Raw genomic sequence first — 14,656 nt, forward strand, 5'->3', positions numbered from 1 at the left:
TGAAAGTCAAAAGAAGCAAGTTTTTCAAGAAGGGAGTGGTCAAGTGTATGGAATGCTGCTGAGAGACTGAGTATTATGAAGACAGACAGCAAAGTGACCACAAGATTTGGCAACATGGAGATGGTGGTGTCCTTGGCAAGAACAGTTTCAAAGGACTTATGGAGCCGAGAGAACGTATTGAACAGTGACTAGGACTTCTAATGAAGCATGAGGGTGTAAACACATGCGATATGTCCATTCCATCCTGATACCCACTAAAGTAAAAGTAATGAAATTTTGTTAAAAAGAAAAAGAGTGAGCGCACAAGAGCAAAGCAAATGGCATGAATATGACAGAGGACAAGAGTAGTCAGTATTTATTGGAAGAGGTAAGAAGCCGGATAATGATAACCAACTTACCAAGGTGGCGTGAGTGAAACCAAAGTGAATGCAAAGAGAAATGTTAGCAAGAAGCAAGCCAGCTTCAACCACCGACCCCACAAAGCCTCATGCATTGGAGTCAGGGTGAGAAATGGGGCTGAAAACAGGAGGATAGGGCAGAAGTCTATAAGAAGGTGTTCCTACCCCAGTACTCCTGCCATCCCTGCACTGCCTATCCTGGTAGACTATAGATGATTTCATCTCTGGAGAAATTGATCCAGAGAGACCCAGGATAAGCGATACCTGGCACAGAGGAAGGTAAAGGCGAAACACTGTCCTGAAAGCAGGGAGATTAAGCGAAACCTACATACAGGATGGTGAGACCATCCCACCTTCCCCAGCTCAGCAGCCAGCCCTGTTGACAGCCCTCTCTGGAGGGGACTCAGGGGCTGTGAGTTACTCCCACTCTAGCTGGTAGCCAAGTTGACTGTGTACAGGCAGAGGAATCCAATCAAGATGAGAAGAGAGAGAAAGCAGTAAAGAAGAAAGCCACTGCCATCCCTGGGAGCTCTGGACAGTTTTGGGTACTGGTCTCAGGCCAGGAGCAGACAGCTCTTCCAATCTCATGACCTGGTGCATGCTCACATCTTTTCCTTGAGCCGCTTGAGTAGCTTCCAACCTCCTAGGCAGATGATCCATAGCAAAAGCTGGAGGTATCCTGAAGAAGGCTGATCTTCCAGACCCTGTCTAGGCTCCACTTGCAGTGTTCTCAGTATTTGTTACACAGAGGTGGCTAACAGAGCTGTAGACTTCCCTTTCCCCCAGAGACTCCAGAATGTCCAAGAAGAGCACATCTGCAGGTCTGAAGGTTCTAGAAAGGCAAGCAGTGGTCCCACATCATAGACCACGCTGTTAGGCAGTATCTTGTGTAGCTACCACATGTTACAGATAGGGAAGGTAAACCCAGAGGCGTGAAGACATTTGCCTAAAGTCACAGAGCTTTATTATCGAAAGAACTGGTCAAAGATAAATTCCAGTCTCTTGACTTTCGGCCCCTAACTCTTTCCACTGCCCCACATTGCCTCCCACTAGACATGATTGATTTGAAACATGGGGCTGTGCCCAAAGACTATTCAGACAGGTGAGATTTGGTTATTTCCATGGCACTACTGAAATCAAAATACTAAAGCATGAAACTCTCGATTCACTATGGTGTAGCAGATAACATGCTGAATGCAGAGCCCAGCAATGCAGGTTCCGGTCCCACCCTTACCTCCTTGTTCTGTGTCATCACGTAGGCAAGTTGCTGACAGACCCTTCCAGACCCTGTTTTTCTCATTCATAAAATGTAGACAAAGTGACAGTGCTAAGGGCAGAGGAAAGAACACGATTTCCAAGGGTCTGAGAGCATTGCCTAAATATGCCTCTAAAACTCAAAATTTCTCTCTGGGCTCCCTATTTCCTTAAATATGTATCTGCAAATTCAGCATTTTACTCCTATGTGTATATTTGTTTTAATATAATCATAGCTGGGGGTGCTATTCCCTACCAATGTTCACATCAAATTAATGCTCCAGGGAGATGATCCATATTTATCCTAATTTTGCTTGTCCTTCATATAACCTGATGCTGAAAGGCCTCCTTTTAATGTCCTTTGTGAAGAAAAGAATAAATGTGTTAAAGACTCAAGCAGCAGTGTCAGCTCAGGCCAGGCCCATGCTGTTGTGGTTCAGCCCATCATTTTTCCAAGGCCTCACAGGTGCCTCACACAATCCACAAAACACTGGGGCGCAGAGATATCCCCTTCCTTCCACCCAAAATTGCTCTTTCCCACAGCAGTTATCCTCTGGTGCCCACAGTGGACAAAATCTAAGAGTTGAAATCCTCTCTTATAAGAACCCAGGAGAGGCAAGAGTCTGAGTCTCCAGTGCTCCGTGATCAGTGCCCAGGGAAGCCAAGGGAGCTCTCACACGCCTGTTAGGCATGGCTCTCCCTGGGAGGCACCTAGCTTCTCTCCTTCCTGCCCAGGAAGGGAGGGCCCCACAGGAAACCCACACCTCACTCCCCCTGCCCTCTGCTTCCTGCTGCCTCTGCTCCTGCCCTGTGTCAATGCTCCTGCCAAAGTCCCTTTCTGTAACCCTGACCTTGTCCCTGAGTCCATCTCCATTCCTCTCTGCCCTGTGGTGTTACAGGACTCTCTCCTTGGTCCACATCCCGCTCCACCCTGGATTCCTTGTTAGTAAACATGACAGAATGTTCTGCAGTGCAGCAACAGGCAGGCATCCTCAGTGAATGAGGGCCCCTGAGGACAGGGCAGGAGGGACTGGCTACAGCTCCCAGTTCCCAGCCAGGCCTGGGCAGATTCCACTAGAGAGCTGCTGATTCAATTCCAGACAACAAATGTTATCAAGGTCCACTCTGGGCCCAGCCCTGCAGTAGGTGCAGGAGGGGCAGCTATGAGGCACACACAGCATGGCACAGCCCCTGGGTTGGAGTACAGGCCTGAGAACCCATAATTACAATCTTCGGGCTCCACAGAGAAGATGCCTAGTGAATGGAGAAGGGCAGAGGGGGCAAGGGAAGGAAGCAGAGAAGAAATCAGGGAGGCCAGCCCTCCCATAGCCACAGCACATCAGGAGCAGGACTCTGACAGCCAGCTCCCAAGAGGCCACTGTAACACACAGACCAGCAGTCAGGGCTGCCTGGGCTGGGGCAGGGGAGCACGTAAAAGGAACCAGGGCTGTTATCCAGTTTAACTATTCCATTTTTTTTTTCTTTTTTTGAGAGGCTTGCTCTGTCGCCCAGGCTGGAGTGCCGTGGGGGCAACCTCAGCTCACTGCAACTTCTGCCTCCCAGGTTCAAGCGATTCTCATGCCTCAGCCTCCCAAGTTGCTGGGGTTACAGATGCATGCTGCCACACCTGGCTAATTTTTGTATTTTTAGTAGAGGTGGGGTTTCACCATGTGGGCCAGGCTGGTCTAGAACTCCTGACCTCAAGTGATCTACCTGCCTTGGCCTCTCAAAGTGCTGGGATTACAGGTGTGAGCCACCGCACCCAGCCAGCTTATTATTCCTGAGCCAAACTGCCGTTTTCCGACACTCAATTCAGAAACAGTGGGTCCAAGAGAGCCCCACCAAGTGACCAGTGAGAGGGCTGGGAGCTGTCCAATAGCACCACTCTGCAGTAACAACTCCTGATTTCAGCAGAAACCCTCTAAGATCAAGATAAAGAAGAATGTGTTGTAACAAGGGGGAGGAAAAGGGAATCATGGAAGGAAGGATCCAGGGAATGAGAGTAAGACATGGGGCTCAGGAGGGAGAAGACAGCGAGCAAAAAGCAGAGTTGGCCATGGATACCTGCCAGTGCGGTCAGAGCTAAAGGACACACCTGCTGAAGGCGTGCAGGTGTTCAGTATCGTGCATGGCCAGAGAGAGGCCCCATCCCAGCCCTTCCCACAGGGCATGCCTGCCCCAGTACCAGGGGAAGTGACTGCAATGCACCCTTGTTCCACTGTCAAATTAGCTACTAATGGTGACACCTGGAGGGGTTCCCACCCTACACTTTATCCAAGTAGTCACCCCACACACACCTTGTTTTTAAGCTCTCAAAAACACAGAATTTGATTATTCATAACTATTGGTTCCAAGCATTCCAAGCACATATTGATGTCATTGTATGACCCTCTTTTATTATTTTACTTATGTCATGCCTAATGATTTCTAAAAACTTCTTTGAAAGTCAAATTCAAATGACTGAAGATCAAACAGTACATTTGTATTATGGATGGGAGTTTTACAAATGAAATATATTAGTGCCTCCAGGGGCTAAGAGAACTTCTGGGTTCCATCCAAAACACACAGGAACTGAAAACATCCTAGAAAAGCTAAATGTGATCGCTTCTTTAGCTATGCTGACACTCAGAATTCCAAGAGCCACACCTTTCCATAAGTCCTCCACCCTCAGGACCCCCCACACTAAGTACTCAACTCTAAATCAGGAGTTGGCAAGCTATGCCCCAACAGCCAAATCAAGCCCGCCACCCACTTTATGAGGATGAGGAGCTAAGAATTGTCTTTACATTTTTTAGGCCGGGCGCAGTGGCTCCTGGCCTAAAAACCCCATCTCTACTAAAAATACAAAAATTAGCTGGGAGTGGTGGTGCACGCCTGTAATCCCAGCTACTTGGGAGGCTGAGGCAGGAGAATCACTGGAACCCGGGAGGCAGAGGTTGCAGTAAGCTAAGATCATGCCACTGTACTCCAGCCTGGGCAACAGAGCAAAATTCTGTCTCAAAAAAAAAAAGTCTTTACATTTTTTATGGTTGAGAAAAAATCTAAAGAATATTTTGTGACACATGAAAATTACATGAATTCCAATTTCACCATCCATAAATAAGGTTATCTTGGACCATAACCACATTTATTCATTTACCCATTGTCCTTGGCTGCTTTTCCACTGCAATGGCAGTTTGTAGTTGTGACAGATACCATATGATCCCACAAGCCTAAGATATTTAGTATCTAGCACTTCATAGGAAAGTTTGCCAAAACTCTAGACCAAAGCCCAGAAGCTGACCACTCTCACTTCTCTTCCCCTCCCACTCCTTTTCTCCTCGCAGTGCTCCTGCCACCGCCCTCCACCCTCCACCAACTCCCGTCCTCCCTCCTTCTTCCTCCCACAATTCCCTGGGACCAAGAAATGGGTGCTTATTTGTTTGCTTTATGTCAGATCCTCCCCATTTCTACTCTGACCTCACGAGTAAGCCTTCGGGACAGGCATGGGTACCTTCCCTAGGTCAGAGCTTCCCAGCGGAAGTGCTTCAGATGGGCCACAGGTGTGCAGCACAATGATGATGTCCTCAGTCTTCAGGTGAGAGGGCAGCCAGAGTGCACAGGCTGGGCACCTCTGGGAAGAAGCTCGCCTACAGCTCCTTGGAGGGTAGCCAAGAGAGAGCCCCATCAAACAGCAAGGAGAATGATCTCATCCCAAGCGGTGAGGGAGGCCGCCCCCGACACATGTTCTCTGGTAGCCTGCTGCATAATATGCCACTCCCACATGGACAAGAGGGCCAGGAACCCACTGGAGGAGTGTGTGTCCCTCATGTCCAGTGAGCACAGAGCACAGGCCAAGAGGGATGGGGCCAACGGCAAAGGAGAGCAGGAGGGAGCTCCTGGCGGCCATAGTAGCAATGGCAGCCCTGAATCTCTGTCTTCACGCATATTTACAGAAACCACATCATTCATTGTCTAAAATAGTATACTTTCTTTTTTAAAACCAACTTTAATGAGGTATAATTTATATACAACAAAATGCATCCATTTTCACTATATAATATTATGAGTTTCTGCAAACGTATACATGAGCGATCCACCAGTGTCACCACTACCACGATCAAGATAGACAATATTGTCATTACCCCCCAAACGCCCTATGTGCCCCACTGCAGTCACTCACCCTCCACCACTGCCTGAGACAACTACTCATCTGTCTTCCATCACTACAAATTAGTTTTGCCTGTTCTAGAGTTTCAAATAAATGGAATCACACAGCATGTACTTTTTTGTGTCTGGCTTCTTTCATTCAGGGCAATGTTTTGAGATTCATCCACACTGTGTATCAACACCAAACTGGTCCATTTCCTTTTTGTTTTTGAGCAAAATGAGTAGTCATGCCATGTCAGAAGAATGAATCAGAGCCCTTCAGGACAAATCAGGACAGCAGTCACTCAATGTATATGGGCTGTTTCTGTCTCCCTCAGCAGCTGAGCATCTTTAGCCACACCCACACTGGCTGCAGGATATCTGATGTAAAAGGGCATGTGTATTCTGCAGATTAGGGCTTCATCATTATCTAAGTGCACTTGAACCCAAAAGGTTTGAAGGGTGCTAAATCCAATGCCCATCACAAGAAATTTCAATACTGCATTTGTTGTTGAAGAAAAGGAAATGCCATTATAGTCTTTATATGATTTCAACTAGTATATATTTTTTAGTAGTTGCAAAATCGTTTTTAACTTTTTATCACCACTCTGCACAAACAAAATTCCCTGTCAATGATGATTATGGGTACAAAGACACTATTCAAGTGATAGTTACAGGAAAAGCCCAGACTTCACCACTTTGCAATATATCCATAAACAAAATGGCACTCGTACTCCCTAAATCTGTAAACATTTAAAAATTAGAAATGAATATAATTTGAAAAAAGAATTTGAAGAAACCATGAAATATCTTAATCAAAAATTCCATGTGGCCATTTCAAGCCTAAAACTAGATAATGAAAAGATCTGCTAATTTGAAGCAAGCTCATGTTTAACAATAAAATATTTAAATGATTTTGTTTAGAATTTTATATAAATTCAATATTTAATATTTTGTTTTGTATATTATTGTAATAATATAACATGAAAAAAATGTGAATTTTTTTTACTAGCTCCCACATAGTTCCCAAATCCCCTTTAGTTGACCCTAGTGTGCCTTACTCATATTCTCACTTTCTAAGTAAGTGTGCTGTAAACAGGGAAACATTAGTCAGCACTGCCCCCACACTACGGGAGACACCAGTACCTGGGCTAGGATGCACATTGTCTTGCTAAAGAGACCTCTCCTGCCCTCTAGTGATAATTTTTGTAGCTGGGTCTCCAAGGGAAAACAGTGATGTAATGAGTAATAAAATATACCTGTTTCATATTTACAAAATTACCATCCCTGTTACAGGTATTATACTTATCTTGGCTCCTGGCAGATAAAAGCCTTCACAAGCATCCCTCTGTTGCTCCATGGAGCCTGGAAGGTTGAGCCTGCAACTTCTCTTTGATTCCACCACTTCTCTCTGCCCTCATCTTCTCCACCCCTACGGTGTGGCAAAGTCTCCACCATCCCCAGCCAGTGAGACCACCCTTACCATCACCTAGGACCAGTGGCCACTGAACCCCCTTTCCACCCTTACCAGATACAAGGATCATAGTGGTGGAGAGGGGAGCATGGGCCTGGGAAGTAAACACTCGATTGTTCATTGTACAACCATTTGATATCAGCCAACAAACTCCACATCCCAGGCATCCAGAGAATTTAGGATTCCCTTGGCACACAGAGGGAAAGGGGAGCATCTCTACCATAAACACTTCCCATACCCCTTTGTCTCTGTAGAGATCCAGCCTTTTATCCCCAAGCAGCAGAACTTAGCAACTGGCCATGCAAGGGCGAAGGCAAAATCACCATCCATCAGCTAAAGGATGAAGTATCTGAGTTATCAGTGTGTAGTTACAGAAGTGAGAGACATGTAAATGAAAGTTATATGAAAATTGGAACATATCAAAGTTGAGCATCGCCTATGCAAACCCCAAAAAGTTGTTGAGAACAGCTGAAATGAGAACTGTAGAATATTTACTATTGAGGTAATTTCTGTTCAGTTGAGTACAAATCCAGCAAACAACAATTCTCTCTCTCTTTTTTTTTTTTTTGAGATGGAGTTTCCCTCTTGTTGCCCAGACTAGAGTACAATGGTGAGATCTCAGCTCACTGCCACCTCCGCTTCCTGGGTTCAAACCATTTTCCTGCCTCAGCCTCCCAAGTAGCTGGGATTACAGGTGCCCACCACCATGCCCAGTTAATTGTTGTACTTTTTGTAGAGATGGTTTCATCATATTGATCAGGCTGGTCTCGAACTCCTGACCTCAGGTGATCCACCCACCTCGGCCTCCCAAAGTGCTGGGATTACAGGTGTGAGCCACCGCATCCAGCCACAAACTACAATTCTATATACAGTTGGCCCTCCATATACAAGAGTTTCATAGCCATGGATTCAACCAAGTATGGTTGGAAAATATTTGAAAAAAAAGTGGCATCTATCCTAAACATATACAGACTTTTATTCTCTTCATTATTTCCAAAACAATACAGTATAACAACTATTTACATAGTATTTACATTTTATTAGGTATTATAAGTACAGTTATGTATACATTAACAATAGGGATATGGTCTGAGAGATGTGTCATTAGGTGGTTTTGTTGTGCAAACATTACAGTGTGTACTTACACAAATCTAGATGGCTTAGCCTACCACATACCTAGGCTATATGGGATAGCCTGTTGCTCCTACGCTACAAACCAGTACAGCCTGTTCTGTACCGAATACCGTAGGCAACTGTAACAAAACAGCAAGGATTTGTATAGTTAAACATACGTAAACAAAGAAAAGGCACAGTAAAAATACAGTATAAAAGATTAAAAATGAATAAATGGAGCTTGCAGGACTGGAAGTTGCTCTGGGTGAGTCAGTAAGTGGTGAGTGAATGTGAAGGCCTGGGACATCACTGCACACTATCGTAGACTTTATAACACTGGACACAGGCTACACCAAATTTTTTCTTTCTTCAGTAATAGATTAACCTGAACTTACTGTAACATTTTTCCTTTGTAAACTTTCTAATTTTTGTAAATTTTGATTCTTTTGTAATAACACTTATTTATTTATTTTTTTTTTTTGAGACAGAGTTTCGCTCTTGTTACCCAGGCTGGAGTGCAATGGCGTGATCTTGGCTCACCGCAACCTCCGCCTCCTGGGTTCAGGCAATTCTCCTGCCTCAGCCTCCTGAGTAGCTGGGATTACAGGCACGCGCCACCATGCCCAGCTAATTTTTTGTATTTTTAATAGAGACGGGGTTTCACCATGTTGACCAGGATGGTCTCGATCTCTTGACCTCGTGATCCACCCGCCTCGGCCTCCGAAAGTGCTGGGATTACAGGCATGAGCCACCGCGCCCAGCCTTGTAATAACATTTAGCTTGAAACACATAGCATAGCTGTACAAAAATTCTTTATGTCCTTATTCTGTGAGCTTTTATCTATTTTTTAAAGACTTTTTTTTACTCTTTAAAACTTCAAGCATTTTTGTTAAAAACGAAGACAGACACAAACACACACATTAGCCTAGGCCTGCACAGGGTCAGGGTCATCACTGTCACTGTCTTCCACCTCCACCTCTTGTCCCACTGGAAGGTCTTCAGAGGGAATAACATGCGTGGAGCTGTCATCTCCTATGCTAACAGTGTCTTCTTCAGGAAGACCCCCTGAGGCTATTTTACAGTTAACCATTTCTTATAAGTAGAAGGAGTACACTCTAATGATAAAAAGTATAGTATAATGTAGCAAACACATAAACCAGTAACATAGTCATTTATTATCTTACCAAGTATTATGCACTGCACATAATTGTATGTGCTATACTTTTATACAACTGACAGTGCAGTAGTTTTGTTTACACAAGAAACAATGTGAATGGCTGTTTATCATCACAACACATGAATGATGCTTTGCACTATGTCCTTATGAGGGTGACGATGTCACTAGGCAATTTTTCAGCTCCGTTATAATCTTATGGGACCCGATTGCACATGTGGCCCATAGTTGTCTTAATCATTGTTATGTGGCACCTGACTGTAATCTAGAGACGATTAAAGTATACAGAGGACGTACAAAGGTTATATGCAAATATTGTGCCATTTTATACCAGGGACTTGAGCATCTTCAGATTTTGGTATCTGTGGGAGGTCCTGGAACCAATCCCCCATGAGATCAAGGGGACAATTGTAGTATGTTCCAGTATTCAGTTCCATCTAATCTTCATTCTGCTCTGCTACATTTTCAACCTCTGCAGGCCAAAAGCCCTGAATTCTCTGCCTAGGCTCCTTTTGTCCAGGTAGAAACCCAGAAGTCCATTTGCAGAAGAGCTGTCAAAAGGTTAAGTCATAGCCAGGAGTGGCAGCCAGCTTGTATGGCTATGTTGGACATCAGAGAGACACAAGATTTCTCTCCCAGCCTTTATTTCTAAGTAGACCCCTTTCAGAAGCACCTCCCACCCCAGGTGGGTTTGCCAAGTCCTAGTCCTGGTGTCTAACTAATCCCTTTTCCCTGGACTATGTGAGCCGACTGGGCTACAGAGCTAGGCAGTAACCAGTCCAATCTCTTCTTAGTCACAGACACATGTGACACAGGAAGGTAGGTGCCTCGGTGTCCAGGTGGACAGGCTCCGATCATATTTCATTTGGAGTCAAAGAGCAGCTGTCTTGGGCCCCCAGGCTGTTGGTCTCTAGGTCAGTGGGGCCCCTATTAGATCCCACACAAGATAGCAGTCATCAACAATTGAGCTCCACTGAGTCCTTGTAAGACTGAGGTTTGATGATCTCTTGAGGAATCTTCCCCCATCACATTGATCTTTCTGAAGACGAATTTTATCATCGGTTGTGTGTCAGGTAGGACTCTTCTGGTTACAAGCGACTTTTTAAAAATTCTAATTGGCTTCAGCAAAAAAGAGCACATGAAACTAAAAAGTACTAGGGACAGCCAGCTTCAGGCAAAGTTTCATACTAGGCTCAAACAATGGCATCACCCAGTCTAGTTGTGCCTCTGCTCTGCTCTGTCTCTTGGCTTCAATCTCAGACTTCACATCTATGGGAAAATGCCTACCAGCAATTCCAAGCTTCATCTTCCCAGATATAAGTCCAGTGGGAAAAGAACAAGTCCCTTCCCCAATGCTCAGGCTCAATTCCTTGAATTCACTCAGAAAGACCACTCTTGGGCCATGCAACTATCCCTGAACTAATCACCGTAGTCATAGTGATGGAACAGGACACATTCCCAACATATCCAAGCTGTGCTGTCCTCTAAAGTCTGGGCACCAAGGCAGCAGCAACCTTAATCCACAATTTCTGAGTCAAACCTGCCCATGGCCACTTCCAGGTCTCAGCTTCTATAGAACTTGTTGTCCTCCCATCTTCCCCCCTAACTCCCACCCCGGGCTGTCCACCCAGAGGCTACCTCACTGAGCCTATTGGCCAGCTGGCCCTCGCTGGTTCTTGATATAACCTACTCCTCGGTGCCCTCTCTTCCACCTCTAAGCTTAGGCCTGAACTCAGGAACTGGAAAAGTGTCTTCCAAAACTCTGAGTCTGTTAGCACCAGGCAGCCAGAATTCCCAGAGAAGACAGAGCTTCTCTGTGCTCAGATGCCTAGAGTGTGCCCCTGCCAGGCTACCTGGCACAGGAGGCCAGCTGGGGTTCCAGATGAGACATGAGAAGGACTGGTAAGAGAGAGGGTAGAACAAGAGCACTCAGGAAACAAAACCTCTCATCCAGCTTCCTTCTAGATGGAAGGGCCTTAAATGCTATGTCAAGGAGATGAGACTTGATCCAACAGGCAGTGAAGAGTAGTCAAAAGGCTTACTGGATGGGTGAATGGATGGATGAACAGACAAACAAGTAACCTTAGCTCAGATACAGAAAGTGACTTGCCCTATATCACACAGGAAGCAAGTGACAGAAACGGGACCAAACTCCAGGCCTACCTGTGGCCATCCTAGGGCTCCAGCATCAGCCCAGGCTGCTTCCGTCTCAGCAGGGCAGCCTGGAAACCCTGGAGATTGTCAGCTACTCTCAGAGGTGCCAGACCTGGGCTTCTGAGCTTGGAGCAAAAGCAGAGGCCTGGACATTATAAATGTGGACACTGGGAAATTTCAACAAGGCTCAAGCTGGCGCCTAAAGTTGAGGCTGGGGAATTCAAGTAAGACTGAATTATCTCAGAGTGAGGTAGAGGAGGGGCAGAGGGAGCCTGCCTGAAGCTCAGCTACACCTTGTTCTGGGAGAATCGGGCCAGACCCCCAGAGGGCAGCCCATCCCTGACAAAGCCCAGAGCTCAGCAGCAGGGGACCACGACTCCTGGGGAAGAGCTGGGGGAGATAAGGGATATTATCTCTGGCTTCTAAAGGCTTTGCCAGTGCTCCTGCTGTGCCTGGCACTTAGCCCCAGGGCACAGAGCTATAATTTAGAGAGAGTGGGGACTGGGATCCAGGGTGGAGGGGAAGAAGCCTTCTGGCCCTTGATTTAGGGGAACTGAAACTAGTTTAGGGCAGGATAAGTCAGGGTATCAGAAGTGAAGAAAGATCCAGAATTTTCATGAGAGCAAGAACTTTGCTGTCTGGCTCACCATTGTATCTCCAGTGGCTGGAAAAAACCCTGACACATAATAGGTCCTCAATAAATATTTGCTGAATTAATAATGAACCCTTGCTGAGAGTGGGGGAGCAATATTTCACTCCATTTTGCTGCCCACAGTTTCCTCTACTGGATCTCCAGCACATAATAAAAAGTCTGCATGAAGTCAGCACACTTACAGTGGTTGGCTAAGGAGTTTCTGTGCCCAGAGTGGCTGCACATCCAAACTAGAGCAGTTCATTCTTAGCTCCGTCAAACATAGTTGATGGATACAAAAAGTATGAGGCTGGAAATCAGGAAATTTAGGTCCCAGGTACAGCTCACTGTTTATCAGTGACAGATACGAAAAAACTTTCAGAACATCTTCAAAATTAACTCTCCTCTTGTTATGCCCATTTTGTAGATATGAAAACGAAGTTGTGGGTAGCGCTAGATCACACAGCCCCGGGGTGGCAGAGCAAGCTTGACATCTCAGGAACTTGCTGTGCAACTATCAGTAGCTTCTTTCCCCTCTCTGTGCCTGTTTTCTCACCTGCATTACTGAGGTTTCCAAAGACAATCCGGGATCTCCTATGGTGGAGGTAGGAAGCAACTGTCTGAGAGCCCCATCACCGCCGCTAAAGGCTGGTCCAGCTTAAATGTACTGCAGGGAGGGGTCCACAGAGCAAGATCGGGCCACAGCGGGTGTCTGGGGCTGCTTGGGCCCAGCACATCTGAAGCCATCATTCATTTGGATCTTTCTATTACCTTTTCCTAGAACAGAGGAGAAGACTGGAAAGGACTTTTTAAGGAAAGCGAGAGGTAAAGTTAGAAAGGCAGGAAAGAAAGAAGAGGGAAAACAAAGGTAGAGGAGGATACTCTAATGACCAACAGGTACAAGTAGACAAGTGCTCAACATCACTAATCATCAGGGAAATGCAAATCAAAACCACAATGAGCCATCACATCACACCTGTTAGGCTGGCTGTTATCAAAAAGACAAGAGATGACAAGGGTTAGCAAGGATGTAAATAAAAGGGAACACTTGTACACTGCTGGTGAGAATGTAAATTGGTACAACCATTATGGAAAACAGTATAGAGCTTCCTCAAAAAGTTACAAATAGAAGTACTGTATGACCTGGCAATCCTACTATTGAGCACATACCTAAGGAAATGAAATCACCCCCTTGTAAAGATAGCTGCATCCCACGTTCATTGAAGCATTATTCACAACAGCCAAGACAGGAAAACAACCAAAAGATATGAAATGACCCATCAAGAGATAAGTGGATAAATTGTGAGATTTATGTATGTAAATTGTGAGATATATATATGTAAATTGTGAGATATATATATGTATATATAAATTGTGAGATATATATTACATATATATGTTATATATATATTTCTTTAAAAAATATATGAGAAATACATGTATTTCTTTGTGTATTATATAAACATATATATGTGGGCTATATGTATATATTTATATATAAATGTAAACACACACAAAGAAATATTATTCAGCCTTGAAAAGAAAGAGATCCTGCCATTTGTAACAACATAAATGAACCTAAAAGACATTATGCTAAGTAAAATAAACCAAAGAAAGAAAAATACTACATGATTTCACTTACACATGAATCTTAAAAAATTAAAAAGTTGAATACATAAAAACAGAAGAACGATGACTGATGGGAGGGACTGGGGAGGTGTAGGTCAGAGGGTTGAAAGATGTAGTTGTACAGGATGAATAAGACTAGCGATCCAATGAACAGCAGGAGCATTATAGTTAATAATATTGTATTGCATACTGGAAATTTGCTAAGAGAGTAGATTTTAGGTACTCTCACCCAAAAAAAGAAAGAAAGTTAACTGTGAGATAATGGATATGTCAATTTGCTCAGCCGTAGTAACTACTTCACTATACACGTGTACATTAAAACATCATGTTGTGTGTTTTAAGAAAGTAAGGAAAGTTAGCACTCCCCTTGACAATGACGAACAGGTACTGGGGCCTGACAACATGCAGACAGTTAAGGCATTGCCACCTACTTCAAGGCAACTAACCATCCTTTTTAAAAACACAGAAGGATTGGTTTGGGGGAGCTTCCTGGTACTGAACACCTGGAGGTTCCTGGAGGGTGGTGCATCCAGAGAGAGCATGGAGCTCCTTGCCTCTTCCCACATCCCTTGCCGTATGCATCTGTTCCATCCACCTGGCTGTTGTTCATCTGTATTCTCTGTAATCTCCTTTATAATAAATTGGTAAACTTTTTTAAATTTATGTTGTACATTAGCTCCTTTGTAAACCCACTGGCAAGG

General features: G+C 44.8%; 1 non-coding gene across 1 annotated transcript; it reads left to right on the plus strand.

Moving 5' to 3' along the window:
* The first annotated feature begins 14,287 nt into the window (after nt 1-14,287).
* LOC135270333 (U6atac minor spliceosomal RNA) lies at nt 14,288-14,412 on the plus strand. Its single transcript, XR_010338493.1, has one exon. It is a non-coding gene; the product is annotated as a U6atac minor spliceosomal RNA (small nuclear RNA).
* The last annotated feature ends 244 nt before the right edge of the window (nt 14,413-14,656 follow it).

The sequence above is a fragment of the Aotus nancymaae genome, unplaced genomic scaffold (assembly GCF_030222135.1).
Source record: "Aotus nancymaae isolate 86718 unplaced genomic scaffold, 86718_ANA_hifiasm-v0.15.2.pri h1tg000059l, whole genome shotgun sequence".
Taxonomy (NCBI): Eukaryota; Metazoa; Chordata; class Mammalia; order Primates; family Aotidae; genus Aotus; species Aotus nancymaae.